We start from the raw sequence: 19,763 nt of genomic DNA, 5'->3' as shown, positions 1-19,763 counted from the left end.
ATTTCTTGCAGCAGAGCAGGTATTAATTCTGGCCTAATGCATGGCAACTGAAAATGTCAAGAGCAAATGCAAGACCTCTCTGCAGAAATTCCAATACATTATTTGCCTTTTTCTTGGTCAGTTCTACATGAAATCTTCACATCAGGTCTTACATCTAAACCAAGTTCTCAAATATGTCCTATTTGTTAATCCTTTCCTAGAAGTTAAAATGCTCATCTGAGATCCTCTGTCTATCCTTGTTTTAGCCGCCTGCAATAGAAGATCCTTCCTGTGTGGGAGAAGTAGCGGATAGTAAGATGCCATCTCAATTACATCTGAAAACCAGGGACGGCCTTATTGACCAAACAGGGGCCACTGGAATTACTCTGCCCTTTCCTTTATTCTTTGAATTGTCTCGAGGAGTACTGCAACCAAGAGGAAAGGATACAGCAATCCTTCTAGCCACGGACAAGAAAGCATATATGTGGCTACGGGGTCAGCAGTTCCTTCACGTAGCCCAAGTCCAGACTAACCCGCGGTGGGTTAAAATCGATTGCTCGGGGATCGATATATCGCGTCTAGTCTGGATGTGATGTATCGATCCCCAAGCGCGCTTACATCGATTCCGGAACTCCATCAACCCGGAGTTCTGGAATCGACATGGAGAGCTGCGGACATCGATGCCGCGCCGTCTGGACGGGTGAGTACCTCGATTTTAGAAATCCGACTTCAGCTACGTTAGTCACGTAGCTGAAGTTGCGTATCTAAAATCGATTTTAATACCCTAGTCTGGACGTGGCCCTAGAGAAGAAATGGGAAATCTTCAGGTTGAATATGGAAGCAAAGAGGTTGAGTGATAGGTGACCTAGGGCTCTGATTATTGAGTGAAAGACCGCTGGGTGAAGATGCCACTCCTGTGGTCCTGTGGTCCTATCCAATCTGCTCAGCCAATCCACTTAAGAAAATAGAGGAGTTGTCTGCTAGTACTTACACTGCATGTCACACTTCTATAAACTTGGAATGGATAAACAGTAAATATCTTCTTTCATTTTATTATACTGAATATGCAAATACTAGTTTTAAGTATTACAGTATTCCCATCTCTTACCTCCCTTGGAAAAAAATTAACATTCACTTATTTCATGTGCTTCATAAATTTCTGGTAATGGCATTGGAGCTACTCACTGGGAAAGGGACTGCCCTTCCTCAAGTGGTATTGCTAACGCAACCTCAGGTTGGGACAGTTGCATGGGAGAACTCAGGTGATCAGACACTGATAGGAATACAGAAATGAGATAAACAGGGGTGGCTTCAGGTCCAACTGAATAATCTCTTGGCAACCAGAGGATACCACTACCCATTAGATGACTCATTTAAAAGTAAAGAAATATAAAATTAGTCCAACTAAGGTTCCCCCCACCTCACACCCCCTTATACTTCATGTACATTAGCAGGCCATTATATGGTTGTGGTTGGGGGTGCGTGGCTTTTTTATTTTATTTAAACTATTTCCTTTGAAGGATTTTGGAAAGGAGTGGGGAGGAGAGAGAGTTTGCCTGACCATTAGGTAGGAGGCAGTCTCCCCTTTAAGGGTGTACATTTAAGGGCCAAACCATGTAATATATATTCTAGTTCAGGGGTCAGCAGCCTTTCTGAAGTGGTGTGTCAAGTCTTCATTTATTCACTTGTATGGTTTTGTATGGCAGTAATACATTTTAATGTTTTTAGAAGGTCTTTTCCTATAAGTCTATAACATCTAACTAAACTATTGTTGTATGTAAAGTAAATAAAGTTTTTAAAATGTTTAAGAAGCTTCATTTAAAATTAAATTAAAATGCAGAGCCCCCCCGGACTGGTGGCCAGGACCAGGGCAGTGAGAGTGCCACTGAAAATCAGCTCGCGTGCCACCTTCGGCACCCGTGCCATAGGTTGCCTACCGCTGTTCTAGTTGAATGAAAATATTTGAACCTGACTTAACCTCTCAGTCCACATACAAATCTGAAAACCCCCAATGGAATTCTACGCTGTGGCAAACCATTGACAAATACGTCATGGCCCTAACATTAGGAGATTAGCATTTGCCATCCTTTAGCTGCAGCCCTGGAGCAAGGATGAGCATAGAGAGATTTATTTTTGGATTATGTCATTACAACTAACCCACACCAGATTAAATAGGCCTTTGAAATGGGTATTTAAAGCCTCACACACTCTTCCAGTTAAACCCTTTACCTTCTACAGTGAAATGCGTAATTTCAGCTCATAGAAGATAATATAAAACAAATACCGTTTGAGAGGTTGCAGCTTTCATCACTTGGTTTTCATGGTCAATTCCACAGAAAGGACTGGATGGATTTCCATCCCATAGGCAAAATCATCAAGCCTGAAACCACAGCAGAGAATCTCCTAGTACCCTCAAATCATGTTCTATTCCACTCCGGGGCACTGTGTCTCTTAGTTGCAGAGTCCAACGGAGAAAACAAACACTTGAGACAGCAAAATTAAAACAAAAGCACAAGAATTCTGCAAATTCCTTTATCTGCATACACACCAACAAGATACAAGGCGAACAAAAATGACAATGAACAATCATTCTGGTTTTAAATTGTAGTGGTAGCGGTGAAAAAAGAACACAATGCTCAGGTGGCTGGTTTCTTCCACCTATGAAGCAGGATATTGTAATAGCTAATTAAGATAACTACATCTAAATTTCAGTTTCACTGTTTAATTATCATTTAGACATGTTTCTAAAAGAGTGTTGAGGCAATTAGTCTTTATCAGAATGTCTCTATAAAGCTGCTTCTGAACACTCATCAAGTTCTTATTTCAACCTCACTAATCTAGTTTACAAATTTCTGTTAGTCTACTTCAATACAACGTAGTTTTCCCTCCATGATTACAATTACAAGTTACAGAGGAAGAAACAGAAGTGTGCACTTTCCATGTGTCTCCTGTACATAAATGTACATAATATGCTGGTAGTAAAGATTTACTGTTGATCTAGACATTTCACATTAGAAAGACTGAAGACATAAAAGAATTTTTAAAATGCTGTGAACAGAGCAGACATTTTAATTTTGAAATACTTCTTCCCTAAGAAAAAAAAATTAATAACTTTTCCCTCTACAAACCCAGCAGCCCCAGAGCTGTATTTTGAAACCAAAAATTATGGTCTGCTTCTTTCTTGGGCTAGATATCACAGCACAGCAAACAAAAAAGCCTCACACATAGCAAGTGCTAAAATATTTAGGGTTCCCCTTGCTGCATATGTAACTACTATTGATATTAACGAGAGTCCTGCATGAGTATCACTGGGGGGGGAACGGCAGCACAGCTCCAGTTGTAAAACTAGAACAGTTGCATTAGAGTCCCTCTTATAAAACATTGTGTACAGCAAATCTGAAATTCAGTACTGTTGAACAAAGACAGAAGGATGGAGTCATATTATTATTACTTTACAAGTGTATATTAGCAACGTAAATAATCCACTTTTGGGGGATACACCAGACATCAAATACTAGTTGCCATTTCTCATCTGATCAGTCAGTACAAATACAGACAGCCTTGTGTTGCCTAGCAAGAACTCTTGCTAATTTGCCTCACAAAACACTGGATCTACTGCTACACATAGATAGGTATGCTGATGCATGGGAATAATTGACCAACTGGCAGGGACAGAAGAACTTTCCCTGATTTCTAGACAGGTGGTTCAACACTATTTGACTGCAGCATGGACTCTGCCAAAAATAGATATAAATGCCATTCTCCCTCTCTTAATTCTTTAAATATTTTTTAGGTTCTCTCACTATGGTAATACAGCTATTCCCCTGCTACAGATGCTGGGTCCAGAGAAACTGGAACCAGAATGAGTGTTTCTCTACACAAATGAGGAGACCTCTCAAGAAAAGACTCCCGCAACATCACTGCGACAGGAAGCCTGAGAACAGAATCAAAGACTTAATGTTTTCAAAATGTAATTAGTTGTAAAAGTCACCAATAAGTTTTATATGAAATAAGCTTTAAGAAGTTATTTACTTCATTACTTCCTGGGTACTTCTTGGTGGTACCTTTGAATTAACTGAAGATAACGTTGAAATTCTTTTAAGTGGTATTCAGACAAATGCGTCACATGAGAAAACAAGTTAGATGTTAAAAATGTGTTACAGTTTTGCTCTGATATCTGCATATGCTATTTTTATGAAAAATAAAAGGGAAAGATTATGAAAAATCACAAATCATATTAAGAATCTTGCTATCTACAATAAGCATTCAGTATAGTTTTCTGAAAGACGAAAAATATACAAAATAAACAATGCTATATATTTTGTTGATAGTTTGATACATTTTTATTGTTATTTACAAACTGATAAGTTTTATGTGAAAATTTAATCCAAAACCAGTATTCCAGTAAGAATTCAAATGCCATTAACAAGCATAATTAAAGCACATATATAACCTGAACCAATCTGTCAGTCAATGACCACAAGCCATTTGGGGTTTTAGGCCCTGCCTGCTTATGTCAGTGTCAAGGATTAACCACGTTTGTCCATTTGGTCTTTCAAACTTGCCCTACACTTCGTTAAACTATTTTCAGGGCAATTTCTCTGTGTTGATCCTCTCTGCTAAACCAGCAACCTGATATTTAATTTCCTTTATTCTAATAATTAGCAGCTTTAAGAAATTAATGAATGTACTGATTTCTAGCTTCCTTGATAGACAATATTCAGTGACTAAAACACATGCATTCCTAAAATATTTTCTTTAAGAAACTGGGATGCAAGAGATAAACACACAAGAGTAAAATGTGGGTGCAGGGAAGGAAAGAACCCGTAATTTTCTGAAAAAGAATAGTGGTAAACCATCAAAGGTCTCAATGTGTGAAGAAAATTCTTAAATGCTTGGGCACAAAGTACAGCAGATTTGTTTATTTGGGCATTATCTTAGGCTGCATGAAAAGTAGGAGAAACTTTCAGGAAGAGTGTGTTATATGACACAGTCAGCCATACAAGAGACCTTTGGTGCAGCTGCTCCCCCCATCTGCAGGCACTAGCCAACCTGGCTGTAGCCTACCCTGCCCCCTCTAGCACACCGCAACTAGAGATATAATGGCAGCTCATATAGGTATACCCATGCCAGCTTTAATCTAGCTAGTGAAGCTAAAAATAGCAGTGAAGATGCAGCCATGGCACAAGTTATACAAGCCTGCCTGATCCCCCGGGGAATACTCACGTTCCTCATTCATGCTGCTGCATCTTCACTGCTATTTTTAGCCACATTAGCTAGGTTAAAGCTAGCACTGATATGCCTACACAAACTGCAATCACACCGATTGCAGTATAGACATATCCTAAGAATAGTCTTACTGCCGAGGTCGGGGTTACTGGTCCTGAATCTATCAATCTGGTAGCTAGCTAATGATACTGACCAGTACCCCACTGACTGTAAGGAATTCTCCTGCCCTTTTCACCTGAGGACGAACACCTTCTCCTTGCACCTTTCCTACAAGTTCCCCTTTTGTCTAGTTTCTTTTGTGGTGTACTCATCAGTGGGCACTTTCATCTTAAGTGAAACTTCTTTACCACCTCTCACTGTCCCATTACTTCTTTTACAAACTTTCCCGCAGAGATCTGTGGAATTTAGATCTGAGTGCCTCAGGAAGGTTTGGCCCATTAACATTTTAAACACTAATTTAGCTCTTGAAGGAATGGGTCTATCAAGTAGGTTTTTACCTTTACTGGCAATCTAAAGATGATTTTAAAAAAAAGTGCCACATGTATTCAACACACTATGACCCTAATCAAGCAAAGTGAAACCTTGTCAGAGAATGATTGTGGGGGAACTACTGGATCTAGTAACCTACCCTCACTGTGCATATGAAGTAAGATGGCTGAATTTTATAGCATCCACATGACGAAGCTGCACCACTTACAATGAAAGGGCATATACTTGCACAAAAATCTTACTACAGCAGGTTGAATCATTACTGTGGTATCAGCAGCCAAATATGTGGTGGGACTCACCAGTAACCAATATGAACAGATCTATACAGCTGGTCCCACACCAGCATAGGTCACAAATGTATACTGACCCAAATCACATTTAGTAACTGCTCCATAGTTGGAGATAGGGTTAATAAAGTTGAAACAAATCTGAAACCAATCTGAAACCAGCCTATGCGTGTTTATTTATAGCCTTGCCTATAAATAAAGAATAAAGAAAAATATGGGTGTAGAAGGAGAATGATAGTTTATCATCTTTAAAAGTTTGGGGCTGAAAATGACTAAAGCATCTGAAAATTAACAAAGTTCAGAACCTGGAGTAAATGACTGCTATTTGTATTTATTTTTCAAGACTGAAATGCAATTAACATACAGGCCTATAAATGAGGTATTAGTAAAGTCAGTGACAAAGTGTAACCTGATTGATTACTGCAATTATAAAAATATTTACTAGTTACAATTAACAAGTTCTTTATTCAGATGGCTACTCAGAGTTAATTCAAAAGATGAGACTGGTGAAACACAAACTTTATAAGCTTCAATTAAACAGAGACAAGTATTACTGAAATTATAATCAACACACATCAGTATAAGAATAAGTTAAGCGGTTTCCTGTAGTTTGAATTTTTTACTTGCAGCCTAACCATGGTCAAAGAGACTTTTGCAAGCATCACAGCAAGAGTTTTACTTTTTAAAAGGCTGACGTCCCCCAAGTGTAGGTTACCACACACTGTAAAACTGAATGCACCACATTATTGTCTATTCTACAGAATCTTCCCTTTCAAGTATTCTGATTAACAATATTAAGAGATGCTCTGTATCTTTAAAAAGTGTGGCACACCCACACACTCATCCGCCATCTGCTACATATTCTAATCAGGTAGGATTCCCTGAAGAGGTTTCGCTCAGAAGGCTACAAAGACAGGTAATCCCTTGGATTAAACAGCATCACTTTTAACCATCTGCACACTAGATACCAAGAACATCATCATGTGTTAGTCACCTCTACTGAAAAGTATGCCTATGTATTTTTTGCTGTGCTAAACACATTCTCACTGGGGGTTTGTTCATTAAAATTCTGTGTGTTTATGTTAATTAGATATTTCATATATCTCTATGCAAAAGAATAAATGGACACAAATCTGACATCAGGAATCATAACATTCAAAAACCAGTGGGAGAACACTTCAACCTCTCTAACCACTCAGTGAGGGACTTGAAGGTGACAATTTTACAATAAAAAATCAAAAACAGACTCCAAATAGAGAGACTGCTGAACTTGAATTAATATGCAAATTAGATACAATTAACTTAGGTTTGAACAGAGATTGGGATTGGCTGGGCCATTACACTAACTGAATCTATTTCCCCATGTTAAGTATCCTCACACCATCTACGGGTCATCTCGATTATCACTTCAAAAGTTTTTTTCCTCCTGCTGATGATAGCTCATCTCAATTGATTGGCCTCTTACAGTTGGTATGGCTACTTTCACCTTTTCATGTTCTCTGTATGTATAAATATCTTCCTGTATGTTCCATTCTATGCATCCGATTAAGTGGGCTGTAGCCCATGAAAGCTTATGCTCAAATAAATTTGTTAGTCTCTAAGGTGCCAGAAGCACTCCTGTTCTTTTTGCAGATACAGACTAACACGGCTGCTACTCTGAACCCAGATATTTTTAAGTGTATTATGTCAGATATAAATTTATCTAAACAGCCATTTCAATTCCTCACTGATGCTCTGATGATTAGTTGGATCCCTACAGGAACTCAAATATTCTTTTTTAAAGTGAAGAGCCATCAGAACATCTCTTCTTTTTTGTTAAAACCCATTCCCACACTAAAAGACCCACATAATACAGCAGATTGGGGAACTGAGAAAACTAAGCAAATCAAGTTTCTCACTGTATTTAAATTTTTCAGATTTAAAGCACTAACAAATCAGTGTTGTTAGAATTAATTCCCTGAAGTGCCAACCAAGCAATTTACAAAATTAGTACCTCTGGTTTAGAATCCAGATTACCAGAAATAGCTCTACTGTTGCTGCAAGGTAAATGTTCGCAAATATAATAGTTCTACTTTTACAATTCACACAGAAATCAAAAGGTCAGTTACACGTTTACACAACTGTCAAATCCTAAAAGGCCCGATTTCATTAACACAGTTAAATCCATCTCAATACCTTTAATATACCCAACTCTAGACTTGGATTCTGCACTATCAAACTGAGTTTTACCCTTTGCATACCAAATCTTGGTACCTTTGATCACCATCTTTGAAGTCCAGTCACCTGGCAATACTTTATCTGTATCAGAGTCTCTCTTATAGCATGCATGAGAGTAAATTGCTCAGCCAAAAGTGAATCACATTCAGACAGCATGTATGTATTAAATTTGTGAATGTATGAACATCTTCAATAACCACCATACTAATGCAAATCAAATCTTTCCTTGACAGATACTGGATTACTGCAGAATGATTATGATTTAGATAATAGCATAGAGAGTACACTTATAAGGTTTGCGTACAATACCAAGCTGGGCAGGGTTGCAAGTGTTTTGGAGGACAGGATTAAATTCAAAATGATCTGGACAAACTAGAGAAATAGTCTGAAGTAAATAGGATGAAATTCAATAAGGACAAATGCAAAGTACTCCACTTAAGAAAGAACAATCAGTTGCACACATACAAAATGGGAAATGACTGCCTAGGAAGGAGTGCTGCACAAACGGATCTGGGGGTCACAGTGAATCATAAACTAAATGAGAGTCAGGAGTACAACACTGTTGCAAAAAAAGCGATCATCATTCTGAGATGTATTAGCAGGAGTGTTGTACGCTAGACATTTTCTATGAGGAAAGATTGAAAAAACTGTTTGTTTAGTCCAGAGAAAAGACGACTGGGGGAGGGTGGGGGAAATATGATAACAGTTTTCAAGTACATAAAAGGATATTACAAGGAGGAGGGATAAAAAATGATCTTGTTAACCTTTGAGGGTAGGACAAGAAGCAATGGGCTTAAACAAAGGTGGTTTAAATTGGACATTATTCTACCCTGACAGGAAATTTTTCCTAAACTGCCTAGGGAGATTCTGGAATCTCATTATTGGTAATTTTTAAGAGCAAGTTAGACAAACACCTGTCAGGGATGGACTTTAAATAACACTTAGTTCTGCCATGAGTGCAGGGGACTGGATTAGATGACTTCTCAAAGTCCTTTCCAGTTCTGTGATTCTATGTTTCTAATGTAAGTGGTCCTTAGTATGAATTCTTTTGGTGCTGTGCTAAAACCTGGCCATATTATTACCCAAAAAATCTGTTACACAGAAGAAGTAAAGTAAAGAGTTCTCATGTTCACCTCTTTTCAAAGGTGCTGATTGATGAACAGTCCTTAGAATATGCATCAGGGTTCCAGGTTCATAATTGTTTCTGTAGTTTTGACAAGTTGTAAAGTGTTAGATTTATGCAATTACATTGCCAATCTCGTGAAGCATGCAGTATTTAGATACATATACTGGTTGTAAGTCATTTACCTTTTTGTATTTTTTATTGTTTCTTTCTGAAAATCAATTAAAAAACCTTCTTTTCCAACACTACCTAAAATTCAAAAAAGATAACGTGTCCTGTTTGCTTTTGCAGAAACTGATAGTTGACACACGCTGCCCCTGCAGCTCCCATTCACTGCAGCTCCCGGTCAATGGGAGCTGCAGGGTCAGCGCTTGGGGTGGGGGCAGCATGCAGAGCAGAGCCCCCTGGCCGCCCCTACATGTAGCTGCCGGAGTGGGACCATGCTGCTGCTTCCAGAAGCAGCAGCATGGAGCTCCCCCCAATCCTGCTCCCCAGCTGGAGTGGGGCAACTCCCAGACCTCACTCCCCAGTGGGAGCTTGAGGGCTGGCTTAAGACCTCTGGGCTAGGGACACCATCCCTGCCCATCCTGGCTAATAGCCATTGATAGACCTATCCTCCATGAATTTATCTAGTTCTTTTTTTGCACCCTGTTATAGTCTTGGCCTTCACAACATCCTTTGGCAAGGAGTTCCACAGGTTGAGTGTACATTGTGTGAAAAAAATACTTCCTTTTGTTTGCTTTAAACCCACTGCTATTAATTTCATTTGGTGACCCCTAGTTCTTGTGTTATGAGAAGGCATAAACAACACTTCCTTATTTACTTTCTCCACATCAGGCATGATTTTATAGACCTCTATCATATCCTCCCTTGGTCGGCTCTTTTCCAAGCTGAAAAGTCCCAGTCTTATTAATGTCTCCTCATACGGCAGATGCTCCATGCCCCTACTCATTTTTGTTGTCCCTCTTCTGACCTTTTCAATATATCTTTTTTGAGATGGGCTGACCACATCTGCATGCAGTATTCAAGATGTGGGCATACCATGGATTCATATAGAGGTAATATGCTTTTTTCTGTCTTCTTATCTATCCCTTTCTTAATGATTCCCAATGTTCTGTTCGCTTTTTCAGCTGCCGCTGCACATTGAGCAGATATGTTCAGAGAACTATCCACAATGACTCCAAGATCTCTTTCTTGAGTGGTAACAGCTAATTTAGATTCCATCATTTTATATGTATAGTTGGATTCCGTTTCCAATGTGCATTACTTTGCATTTATCAGCATTGATTCATCTGCCATTTTGTTGCCCAGTCACCCAGTTTTGAGAGATAAGGTCCCATGGGAATCAGAACTGAGGGGAAAAACTGAGGAGAGTTGGCAGTTTTTCAAAGGGACACTATTAAGGGCCCCAAAGCAAGCTATTCCGCTGGTAGGAAAGATAGAAAATATGGCAAAAGACCACCTTGGCTTAACCACAAGATCTTGCATGATCTAAAAAATAAAAAGGAGTCATATAAAAAATGGAAACTAGGACAAATTACAAAGAATGAATATAGGCAAACAACACAGGAATGCAAGGGCAAGATTAGAAAGGCAAAGGCACAAAATGAGCTCAAACTAGCTACAGGAATAAAGGGAAACAAGAAGATTTTTTATCAATACATTAGAAGCAAGAGGAAGACCAAGGACAGGGTAGGACCAATATTCAGTGAGGAGGGAGAAACGGTAACAGGAAACTTGGAAATGGCAGAGATGCTTAATGACTTCTTTGTTTCGGTCCTCACCGAGAAGTCTGAAGGAATGCATAACATAGTGAATGCTAATGGGAAGGGGGTAGATTGAGAAGATAAAATAAAAAAAGTACAAGTTAAAAAAAACTTAGAAAAGTTAGATGCCTGCAAGTCACCAGGGCCTGATGAAACGCATCCAAGAATATTCAAGGAGCTAACAGAAGAGGTATCTGAGCCTCTGGCTATTATCTTTGAAAAATCATGGGAAACAGGAGAGATTCCAGAAGACTGGAAAAGGGCAAATATAGTGCCTATTTATAAAAAGGGAAATAAAAACAACCCAGGAAACTACAGACCAGTTAGTTTAACCTCTGTGCTAGGGAAGATAATGGAGCAAGTAATTAAGGAAATCATCTGCAAACACTTGGAAGGTGGTAAGGTGATAGGGAATAGCCAGCATGGATTTGTAAAGAATAAATCATGTCAAACAAATCCAACAGCTTTCTCTGATAGAATAACGAGTCTTGTGGATAAAGGAGAAGCGGTGGATGTGGTATACCTAGACTTTAGTAAGGCATTTGATACGGTCTTGCATGATATTCTTATCAATAAAACTAGGCAAATACAACTTAGATGGGGCTACTATAAGGTAGGTGCATTACTGGCTCAATAACCGTACTCAGAGAGTAGTTATTAATGGTTCCCAGTCCTGCTGGGAAGGTATAACAAGTGAGGTTCCGCAGGGGTCTGTTTTGGGACTGGCTCTGTTCAATATCTTCATCAACAACTTAGATACTGGCATAGAAAGTACGCTTATTAAGTTTGCAGACAATACCGAACTGGGAGGGATTGCAACTGCTTTGGAGGATAGGGTCATAATTCAAAATGATCTGGACAAATTGGAGAAATGGTCTGAGGTAAACAGGATGAAGTTTAACAAAGACAAATGGAAAGTGCTCCACTTAGGAAGGAACAATCAATTTCACACATACAGAATGGGAAGAGACTGTCTAGGAAGGAGTACGGCAGAAAGAGATCTAGGGGGTCATAGTAGACCACAAGCTAAATAAGAGTCAACAATGTGATGCTGTTGCAAAAAAAAGCAAATGTGATTCTGGGATGCATTAACACGTGTTTTGTGAGCAAGACACGAGAAGTCATTCTTCCGCTCTACTGTGCGCTGGTTAGGCCTCAGCTGGAGTAGTGTGTCCAGTTCTGGGCACAGCATTTCAAGAAAGATGTGGAGAAATTGGAGAGGGTCCAGAGAAGAGCAACAAGAATGATTAAAGGTCTTGAGAACATGACCTATGAAGGAAGGCTGAAAGAATCGGGTTTGTTTAGTTTGGAAAAGAGAAGACTGAGAGGGGACATGATAGCAGTTTTCAGGTATCTAAAAGGGTGTTATAAGGAGGAGGGAGAAAACTTGTTCACTTTAGCCTCTAAGGATAGAACAAGCAGCAATGGGCTTAAACTGCAGCAGAGGAGGTTTAGGTTGGACATTAGGAAAAAGTTCCTAACTGTCAGGGTGGTTAAAGACTGGAATAAATTGCCTAGGGAAGTTGTGGAATCTCCATCTCTGGAGATATTTAAGAGTAGGTTAGATAAATGTCTATCAGGGATGGTCTAGACAGTATCTGGTCCTGCCATGAGGGCAGGGGACTGGACTCAATGACTCCTCAAGGTCCCTTCCAGTCCTAGAATCTATGAATCTTTTGTAGCTCTTCACAGTCTGCCTGGGACTTAACTATCTCGAGTATTTTTGTATCATATGCAAATTTTGCCACCTCACTGTTTACCCCTTTTTCCAGATCTTTTATCAATACGTTGAATAGGACTGGGCCCAGTACAGACCCTAAGGAACACCACTATTTATCTCTCTCCAGTCTGAAAACTAGCCATTTATTCCTATCCTTTGTTTCCTATCTTTTAACCAGTTACCAATTCATGAGAGGACTGTCCCTCTTATCCCATGACTGCTTACTTTGCTTAAGAGCCTTTGGCGTGAGACCTTGTCAAAGACTTTCTGAAAATCTAAATACACTATGTCCACTGGATCCCCCTTGTCCACACGTGAATTATGGTGGCAAGATGCACACCAGACACAAAAGGTTGCAATCTTCTAGAGACAGATGCATTTAGACTGTAAGCTCTCTGGGACAGAGACTGTCTTTGTGCCAGGTGCTATACAAACACAGAACAATGGGGTCCTGGTACATGATTAGGACCCCTAGGCACTCCAGTAATACAAATAAATAATAAATTGTTAAAAGTAGGTGTCTCTGTATGCACCTTGATTTTTTGTTAAAACCTGGATTTGTGCCGTTCATTTTAGATACTCTCTGTAAATTTTGTGAACAGAACTTCATAGTAAACATCCTAGCTTCTCAGGAAACACCAAAGCCATCATCCTGTTCTGTACCAAGTAACAGCTCATTTTGAAGGCCACAGAAAAATGACAGCTTTGTGACATAGTCACACAGTACTAAATTAAATCATCGCCAAAACACTGTGTGCTCTATCAAAGGAAATGCTAGAATCATTACCCTCAAGAATTACTCACACCTGATCGTAAGAGTCAAGGACCTGAGAAGTGATGCTATGCCTGCAAGAGGCTGTGCAAGTTGTGGACAAGCTTCAAATAACATTTTCAATTTCAAAAACTGTGAAAAACTACAATTGCTACAAAATCAAATCAAAATAATTCTTTGTATTACCACAGATGTCCCTATAGGAAAAGAGAAGCCCGACCTAATTTTATTTATGGAAGAGCTATTGTCAAAATTATTATTATTACAAATCAGCAAGAACACTATATATGTAAGATAGTGTGGGTAATGCAAATAGTCATTTTGCTTGAAATCTTCAGCATTGAGACCCTGCTAACATATGCTCCAACCAATTTAGTTATGCTCTTTGATAGAATCCAAATGCTCTCAGTCCCAGCTGAAACTTACCTTGTCATCCTAAGCTAAAACAAATAAAAAATCCTCTCCTCAGAGTTGAAACAGACAGCTGGAAACTCACCCTTTCAGTGGTTTTGGGGTTAGTTTTCCCCCCCATCCCCTGGTTCTTGTTACATAGCATTGTAAAATACATATATTTAACAATATAGAACTTACAAGAGCCAGATCATGGCTAGAAACAAACAGCCTTGAAGCTTTGCATCAGTTCATTGCCAACTCAATGGACAACATTCTCCATGTGTCACTAGACATTAACCTGAATGCACATTCTAACAGCAGCAGCTTTTTCTTTAGCTTCTGGACTTGGGCATTAAATATTTATTAGTGAAATATTTGCAAACTGGAGAGCACAAAGTTGCCTCTAATATTACTTTATACACTTCAAATTAATTTTGTATTTCTTTTCTATTTAAATTCGCATGGTCCCAGAGCAGAGTAACCAATGGATTGACTGCTTTGGTGCAATTCCCCAGATGAGATACTACTTTATAGTACACTCAAAGAGAGTCAAATGGAGTTGAAAATGCTCAGCACCTTTGAAAACTTCTGCCACCCAAATCTGAAAACTTTGGGCATAGCTTATACTGTGCAGATTTTGCAAATAAAAATGGTGGTGTACTGTTAGTGGTAAGATATTTTTAGGAGTAATTTTCTAGGCACACAAATTAAGTGGAAACACTGAACCACGACATTTGGCTTATGCATCTTTTCTTAATATTGCCAATTGTGATTACTATGATACTTATGTAAATTGAAGCCCTCTCCTTTCTGATTAATTTGCTCCTCCTGCAAGATTTCTGGAGTACAGAAATTCAGAATCATTTCAAAGAAGAACTGTGACGTCACAAACACTGGACTGACATCACTGAACAAATCAAAAAGGGACACGGAATACGTATGAATAATCCATATATCTGCAGACAGCCTATTCCTCTTGTGAGGCTGAAACACATCTTACCTATCAACCAACGCTACGTGAAGCAATTAGACTCTCCCACAGTTCTGCAGAAATATCTCCTATCAAGGGTCCAACAGGGAAAAGAGCAGTTAGCATAAGCTTTTGATGAGGAGGAAACTTCTAACAAGGATTTACTTGTTCAACGTCCTATAGATCTGGGTCACAGAAATGTCTATCAAAAGGTACGCAACTGTTCTTCACAATTAAGTCTGCGAGAAGGGACCTTTTCCCGTAATCTAAGACACTCATGCTTAATCAACATGCCTTGGTGTTAAGAACCATTTTAATGTACATTGTTTGAATCAAGTTAACATTTTCAAGCAACTTCCTTTGCATGTCTCTCAAACACTCAAACATTTCTGGTGTCACTGCTTTTTCAGCGAGGCTACAAATATACTGTTGTCTAACACCACCATGCAGTAAGGTATTTTAAAGATATATAACAAACTATTCTAAGGCCTAAGAAGTTTATGCTGGGTTGCAGATCTGTTGGATTCTAGGTTATCCGGAACTGCATAAGCTTCAAAGAGTTGTGACAAATGAAAAAAAGAATCCTGTAAAGGACATTTACATACCAGAAACTAGGAGTTCAAAATTTGTGCCTCAGCAGATCCACACTATAAGATTAGCATGCCATGGAAGCATCTGAACCATTGACAGAAGTAAAAGTTTACAGAATCCATGCATCTCACTCAGTTTCTAAGCCTTTTGGAACTAAGGTATAAAAGGCCCTTCCACCTAACCAGCTCAACTGCTTCCAATTTCAACAGAATCTAATCACAAAAAACCTGGAAGGTTCTTTGAGAAAAGTCTCTTGGAGGCAAATACATCCTTGGTGAGGATGGATAAACAACATATCTAATATATGAAGCTGGAAACAACAACATTTTTCTCAGAAATCTTCTAGAACTCATTGCTTGCTTGTTGACAGGCTTTATCAGAGGAATTCATATTCTATCCTAACTAGGTTTTTTATGGTACTCGGTAAGCGACTTGTGCAGATCCTCAAAACTACTGTGGAAAAAGGGAGTCCTTTAATAACGTGTCTCTCTCTCTCTCTCACTCTCTCACCTTTGGGGGGGAAAATAGTCAATGAATTTAGAAAAAAAAAATATTTTTATAAGAGCTTCTCATCCTAGCCTTTGTAAGACTATGCTCTCTGCAGCTGATTCATATACAGAAGAAGCGGGGAAAGGAATAACGAAAGGCTCTATCAAAACAGCCAACTGGATACATCTCCTTCCTCTGGGTCAAACAGCAGCTTTTCCCCTGCAAGATAGTCAGGCAAAAGGAGGAGCCCCGAAGCTCTAAGGACCTAAATACAACAGCTTCCCTTCTCTTAGTGAAGAACCTCCACTTGATTGCCTCCAGGAGAACAGAAAGAGGATCTGGACACCAATCAAAGCACCCGAGGATAAGAGAATAGAAGTCATTTACAGGCGCTGTAAATGATCATCAGTTTCTGGAGTAGGAGAGATCAGTCACAGATGCTTCAGGGAGCATCTTACTACCCGGCTGCTGCTCAGGTGGATTTGCAGTTGAGCCATGAAAGGGGGACCCCAGCTAGTTCTTGTAAAAATGGCAATACAACCACTCTGGAGAATATTTATTGAGCTTTGCTAGCAGAAAGGACATAGTTTAAGACAAGGCTAGAGAGAGCGCTCACAAGTACACTTCTTGCCTCTCTTTCTTGGGCACGCCTGTTTTGTAAGTAAGACCAGGACAGAGTTTTAACTACTCAAAACAGAGAAGGGATTGAAAATTAAGCACCCTCAGTCTTTTACATGTCAAGGATCTCAGCATTATCAACTATCCATGTTTTAAAACTGAGTCCAAGAATACTTATCTTTTCCTCCACTTAAAGAAAAAAATCCCATTGGCAAGATTAACAGCTACTATGATAAGCGATCTGATGCGAATGGTAGAAAATCATCACAATAACAGAGAGTAAAATAAGAAAGTGCTATCCTATGGGAACCTTTAGCACAGCTTGTCAAACTGTCATGAAAGTATCAGCCCTCACAAAAAAAATCTACTTGCCATCCTTTACAAACATCATGAAAATGAAGAAGCTATCCCAGATATACTGTCCCGCAAGGCTGCCTTCCTTGTAAAATCTAAATGTCAATCACATATTTAAAAAGTCAACTTTCCAAACGAAAAAGGAAGTTAAATCTCAAATTTTCCAGTGCAGCAGATTATGTAATTCAAAGCATTAGTTTTAAATTAAGTGTTCTGTTTCAACCAATATTTACCGATAAAATATTTTACTGCATAAACCCCCAAACCATCAGCACACATATTAGTAAATATTGATTTATACTGTAAGTGTAATACCACCACTGGCCTTCACATCCAGTCCATCTGCTTCATGCTAATTAAGAGCGGATATCACAATCTGGCATCTTTCTAGGGAACTAAATTCATGTATTTTTCTAAAGGAAAAACCCACATGTACCAGACTGTAGCATGATTTATGGTGTTTGGAAAGAGTTCTAAACTTTGGTTTCTCCTTCCACCGCCATCAAGATATTGGGAAATTTCTCTACACACTATATTTGAACCTTCTGTTCCTTCTGCAGTATCTGCCAACTAAATGAGATTTGCAAACTCTGCAAGAAATCAAAAAGGCATTACTTACCTTAATAAATGGTCGAACTAGATCCTAGGAGTCTAATACCCGTTTCCACAGAAATCAAACTGAATCCTCCTAAGGGAAGAACACAAGCAAACCATTTGTGTATTCGCATTCTGCTACAATACTGTTTTGTTCCTATGCGTTTTTTTAAATCCCTGAAACCTTTAATAAAAAAATATCCCCGTCACCTTGTTACAGTTACCCTTTGTGGTATACTAGAGACAATGGATTTAAGTGAAATGCCAAAGAGGATTTTATACTTCACTTTTGAAAAGAAATATTTTCTCTTTGACCATTTAAATAGGATAACAATTGAAATCGCTATCTGGGTATATGCTTACTGAATGTATAACTACCTAAGTCAGCAGCAAATAATCGGCTCAACTCTTGATTAAAGGGACATTTAAACACGTCAGAGCATTTAAACACGTTAGGTTTTGTGTAAAAATGGTTTACAAAACCCAAGATATCTGCATGTTTATTAAAATGAATTGGTTTGCATTTAAACATTCCCATTATGCTTTAATCTAAACACTGCCTCACTGTGGCAGGCCATAAAAAAAGAAAAGAGCCGATTAATTTATTTTCATTATCCAAGCTTAGTGAAGCGCAGGTGAATGACATAAAATGGTGAAATAAATTTAAAAAAAAAACCCAACCCACTTAACTTTTTAGAAAGTCAGAGGCAGGTATGTGCAAATATCTACCGTAGTCCCATCAATATTTATAGTTATAAAAAAAAGTCACATTTTTCTTGAGAAAAGTTTTTCTACCCAGTTGCTACATGAAAGGCCTGCGCGCACATGTACGCACACACGAGGAAACCACAATAAAACTGACTGAAGACAAAATCTTGTGGAATGCACAAAGTAAAAAAATTTCTAATAATTATCATTTAATGTGTTATTTGCATCACTAATAGTTAAAATCAACTTAAAAATCATACTACTTTAAAGTTGATGCCTTTTTAATAATCTGAAATATTGTTACAAATACAAGTAAAGAAATTTGTTCTAAAAAAATGCAAAAAAAGGTCACGACATATGATATGACCTGTTAGAAATAAGTCAACTTTAATTTTTAAATTCCATCCACAATAAAAGCAGTATTTTACTTGTGGTATCATCCCTTTCTTGGCAGTTTATGTACAACATTGATTGAAATTAAAGAGACCCATGCAAATGCATGGAGTGACTGAATTTCAATATGACATTTTTAATACCATTTTACATGGTATCAGTAACAAGCAGTTTGTAGCTTCATGCTGTGAGGACCACCCTGACTCCACAACAATGTAGTTATGCCAGTGCAAATTTCCTTCATGTAGACAGGGCTTCTATTAACATAATTCCTGGAGTAGATTACATATAGCGAAAAGTGAACCAGTCTCAGCCTTGGTCCACACTACAAACTTCTGTCAGTATAAGTAGGTTGCTCAGGAGCGAGAATTTTCTACACCCAAATCATATAGTTATACCAACCTAACCCCCAAAACAAGAGGGCTTTTCCCATCAACATACCTACTGCTTCTTGGGGAGGTGGAATACCTACAGTGACAGAAGCTCTCCTGTTGGCATCGGTAGCATCTTCACTAAGCCCTGCAGCTGTACCATTGCAGCACTCTAAGTTTAGACAAGCTCTCCGTAACTTACGCTTTAGCATACAAGGAGAAAAAAATTGATTCAGCAACATAAGCTGCTTCTCTTTCAGTGTTTTAGGTGAAAGGTGCAAAGATTGCTGCTGTTCACTGGTCACACATATAAGTGATAAGGAAGAGAAAGGTCAAACACCAACTAGAGTGAATGGATGTGAAAAGCTGCAGGATGCTACATAATATGACAATGACTCATGAAAATAAAAATGGGATACAGAGTTTTTTTTGAACAAGTGGCCTTTTTTTAGAGGCAAATCTCTTCCAAGTCAATTGGAAGTTGTTGCCATCCGAAAAAATGTATAGTAGCTTTTGTTAAATGACTGGAAGGTGGGGGTCTCAGTCCAATCTCCAACAGGCAAGAGTATACATCTGTTATCATTCAAAACCAAAAATTCTTGTTGACAGACACCAAGAAACTAAAGATTGAATGAGCTTGAGTGTGAACTACGTACTTGCCCCAGAGGTGTCTCTCTGCATCAAACTTGGAGTTTATTAG

The 19,763-nt window shown here is 38.7% G+C and overlaps 2 protein-coding genes across 5 annotated transcripts in view; both read right to left on the bottom strand.

Annotated features, from left to right (window-relative positions):
* Positions 1–19,763, bottom strand: part of LOC115635193 (tripartite motif-containing protein 55-like) — a 72,841-nt gene that overhangs the window by 31,897 nt on the left and 21,181 nt on the right. The gene's annotated exons all lie outside the window — the stretch shown is intronic.
* Positions 1–19,763, bottom strand: part of DNAJC5 (DnaJ heat shock protein family (Hsp40) member C5) — a 53,244-nt gene that overhangs the window by 14,670 nt on the left and 18,811 nt on the right. For 2 of the 4 annotated variants that reach the window (XM_030533124.1, XM_030533123.1), the window contains one exon: positions 17,617–17,685. The exons of 1 other annotated variant lie outside the window; for it this stretch is intronic. The gene's annotated coding sequence lies outside the window, so the exon portion shown is untranslated. Of the gene's footprint in view, positions 1–2,263; positions 2,360–17,616; positions 17,686–19,763 lie in introns of all 4 variants that reach the window. One more of the 4 variants, XM_030533125.1, reaches the window with a different exon arrangement.

Source organism: Gopherus evgoodei, chromosome 14, assembly GCF_007399415.2.
Source record: "Gopherus evgoodei ecotype Sinaloan lineage chromosome 14, rGopEvg1_v1.p, whole genome shotgun sequence".
Taxonomy (NCBI): Eukaryota; Metazoa; Chordata; order Testudines; family Testudinidae; genus Gopherus; species Gopherus evgoodei.
The sequence above is the reverse complement of the archived record's forward strand: the minus strand, read 5'-3'. Positions and strand labels throughout refer to the sequence as shown.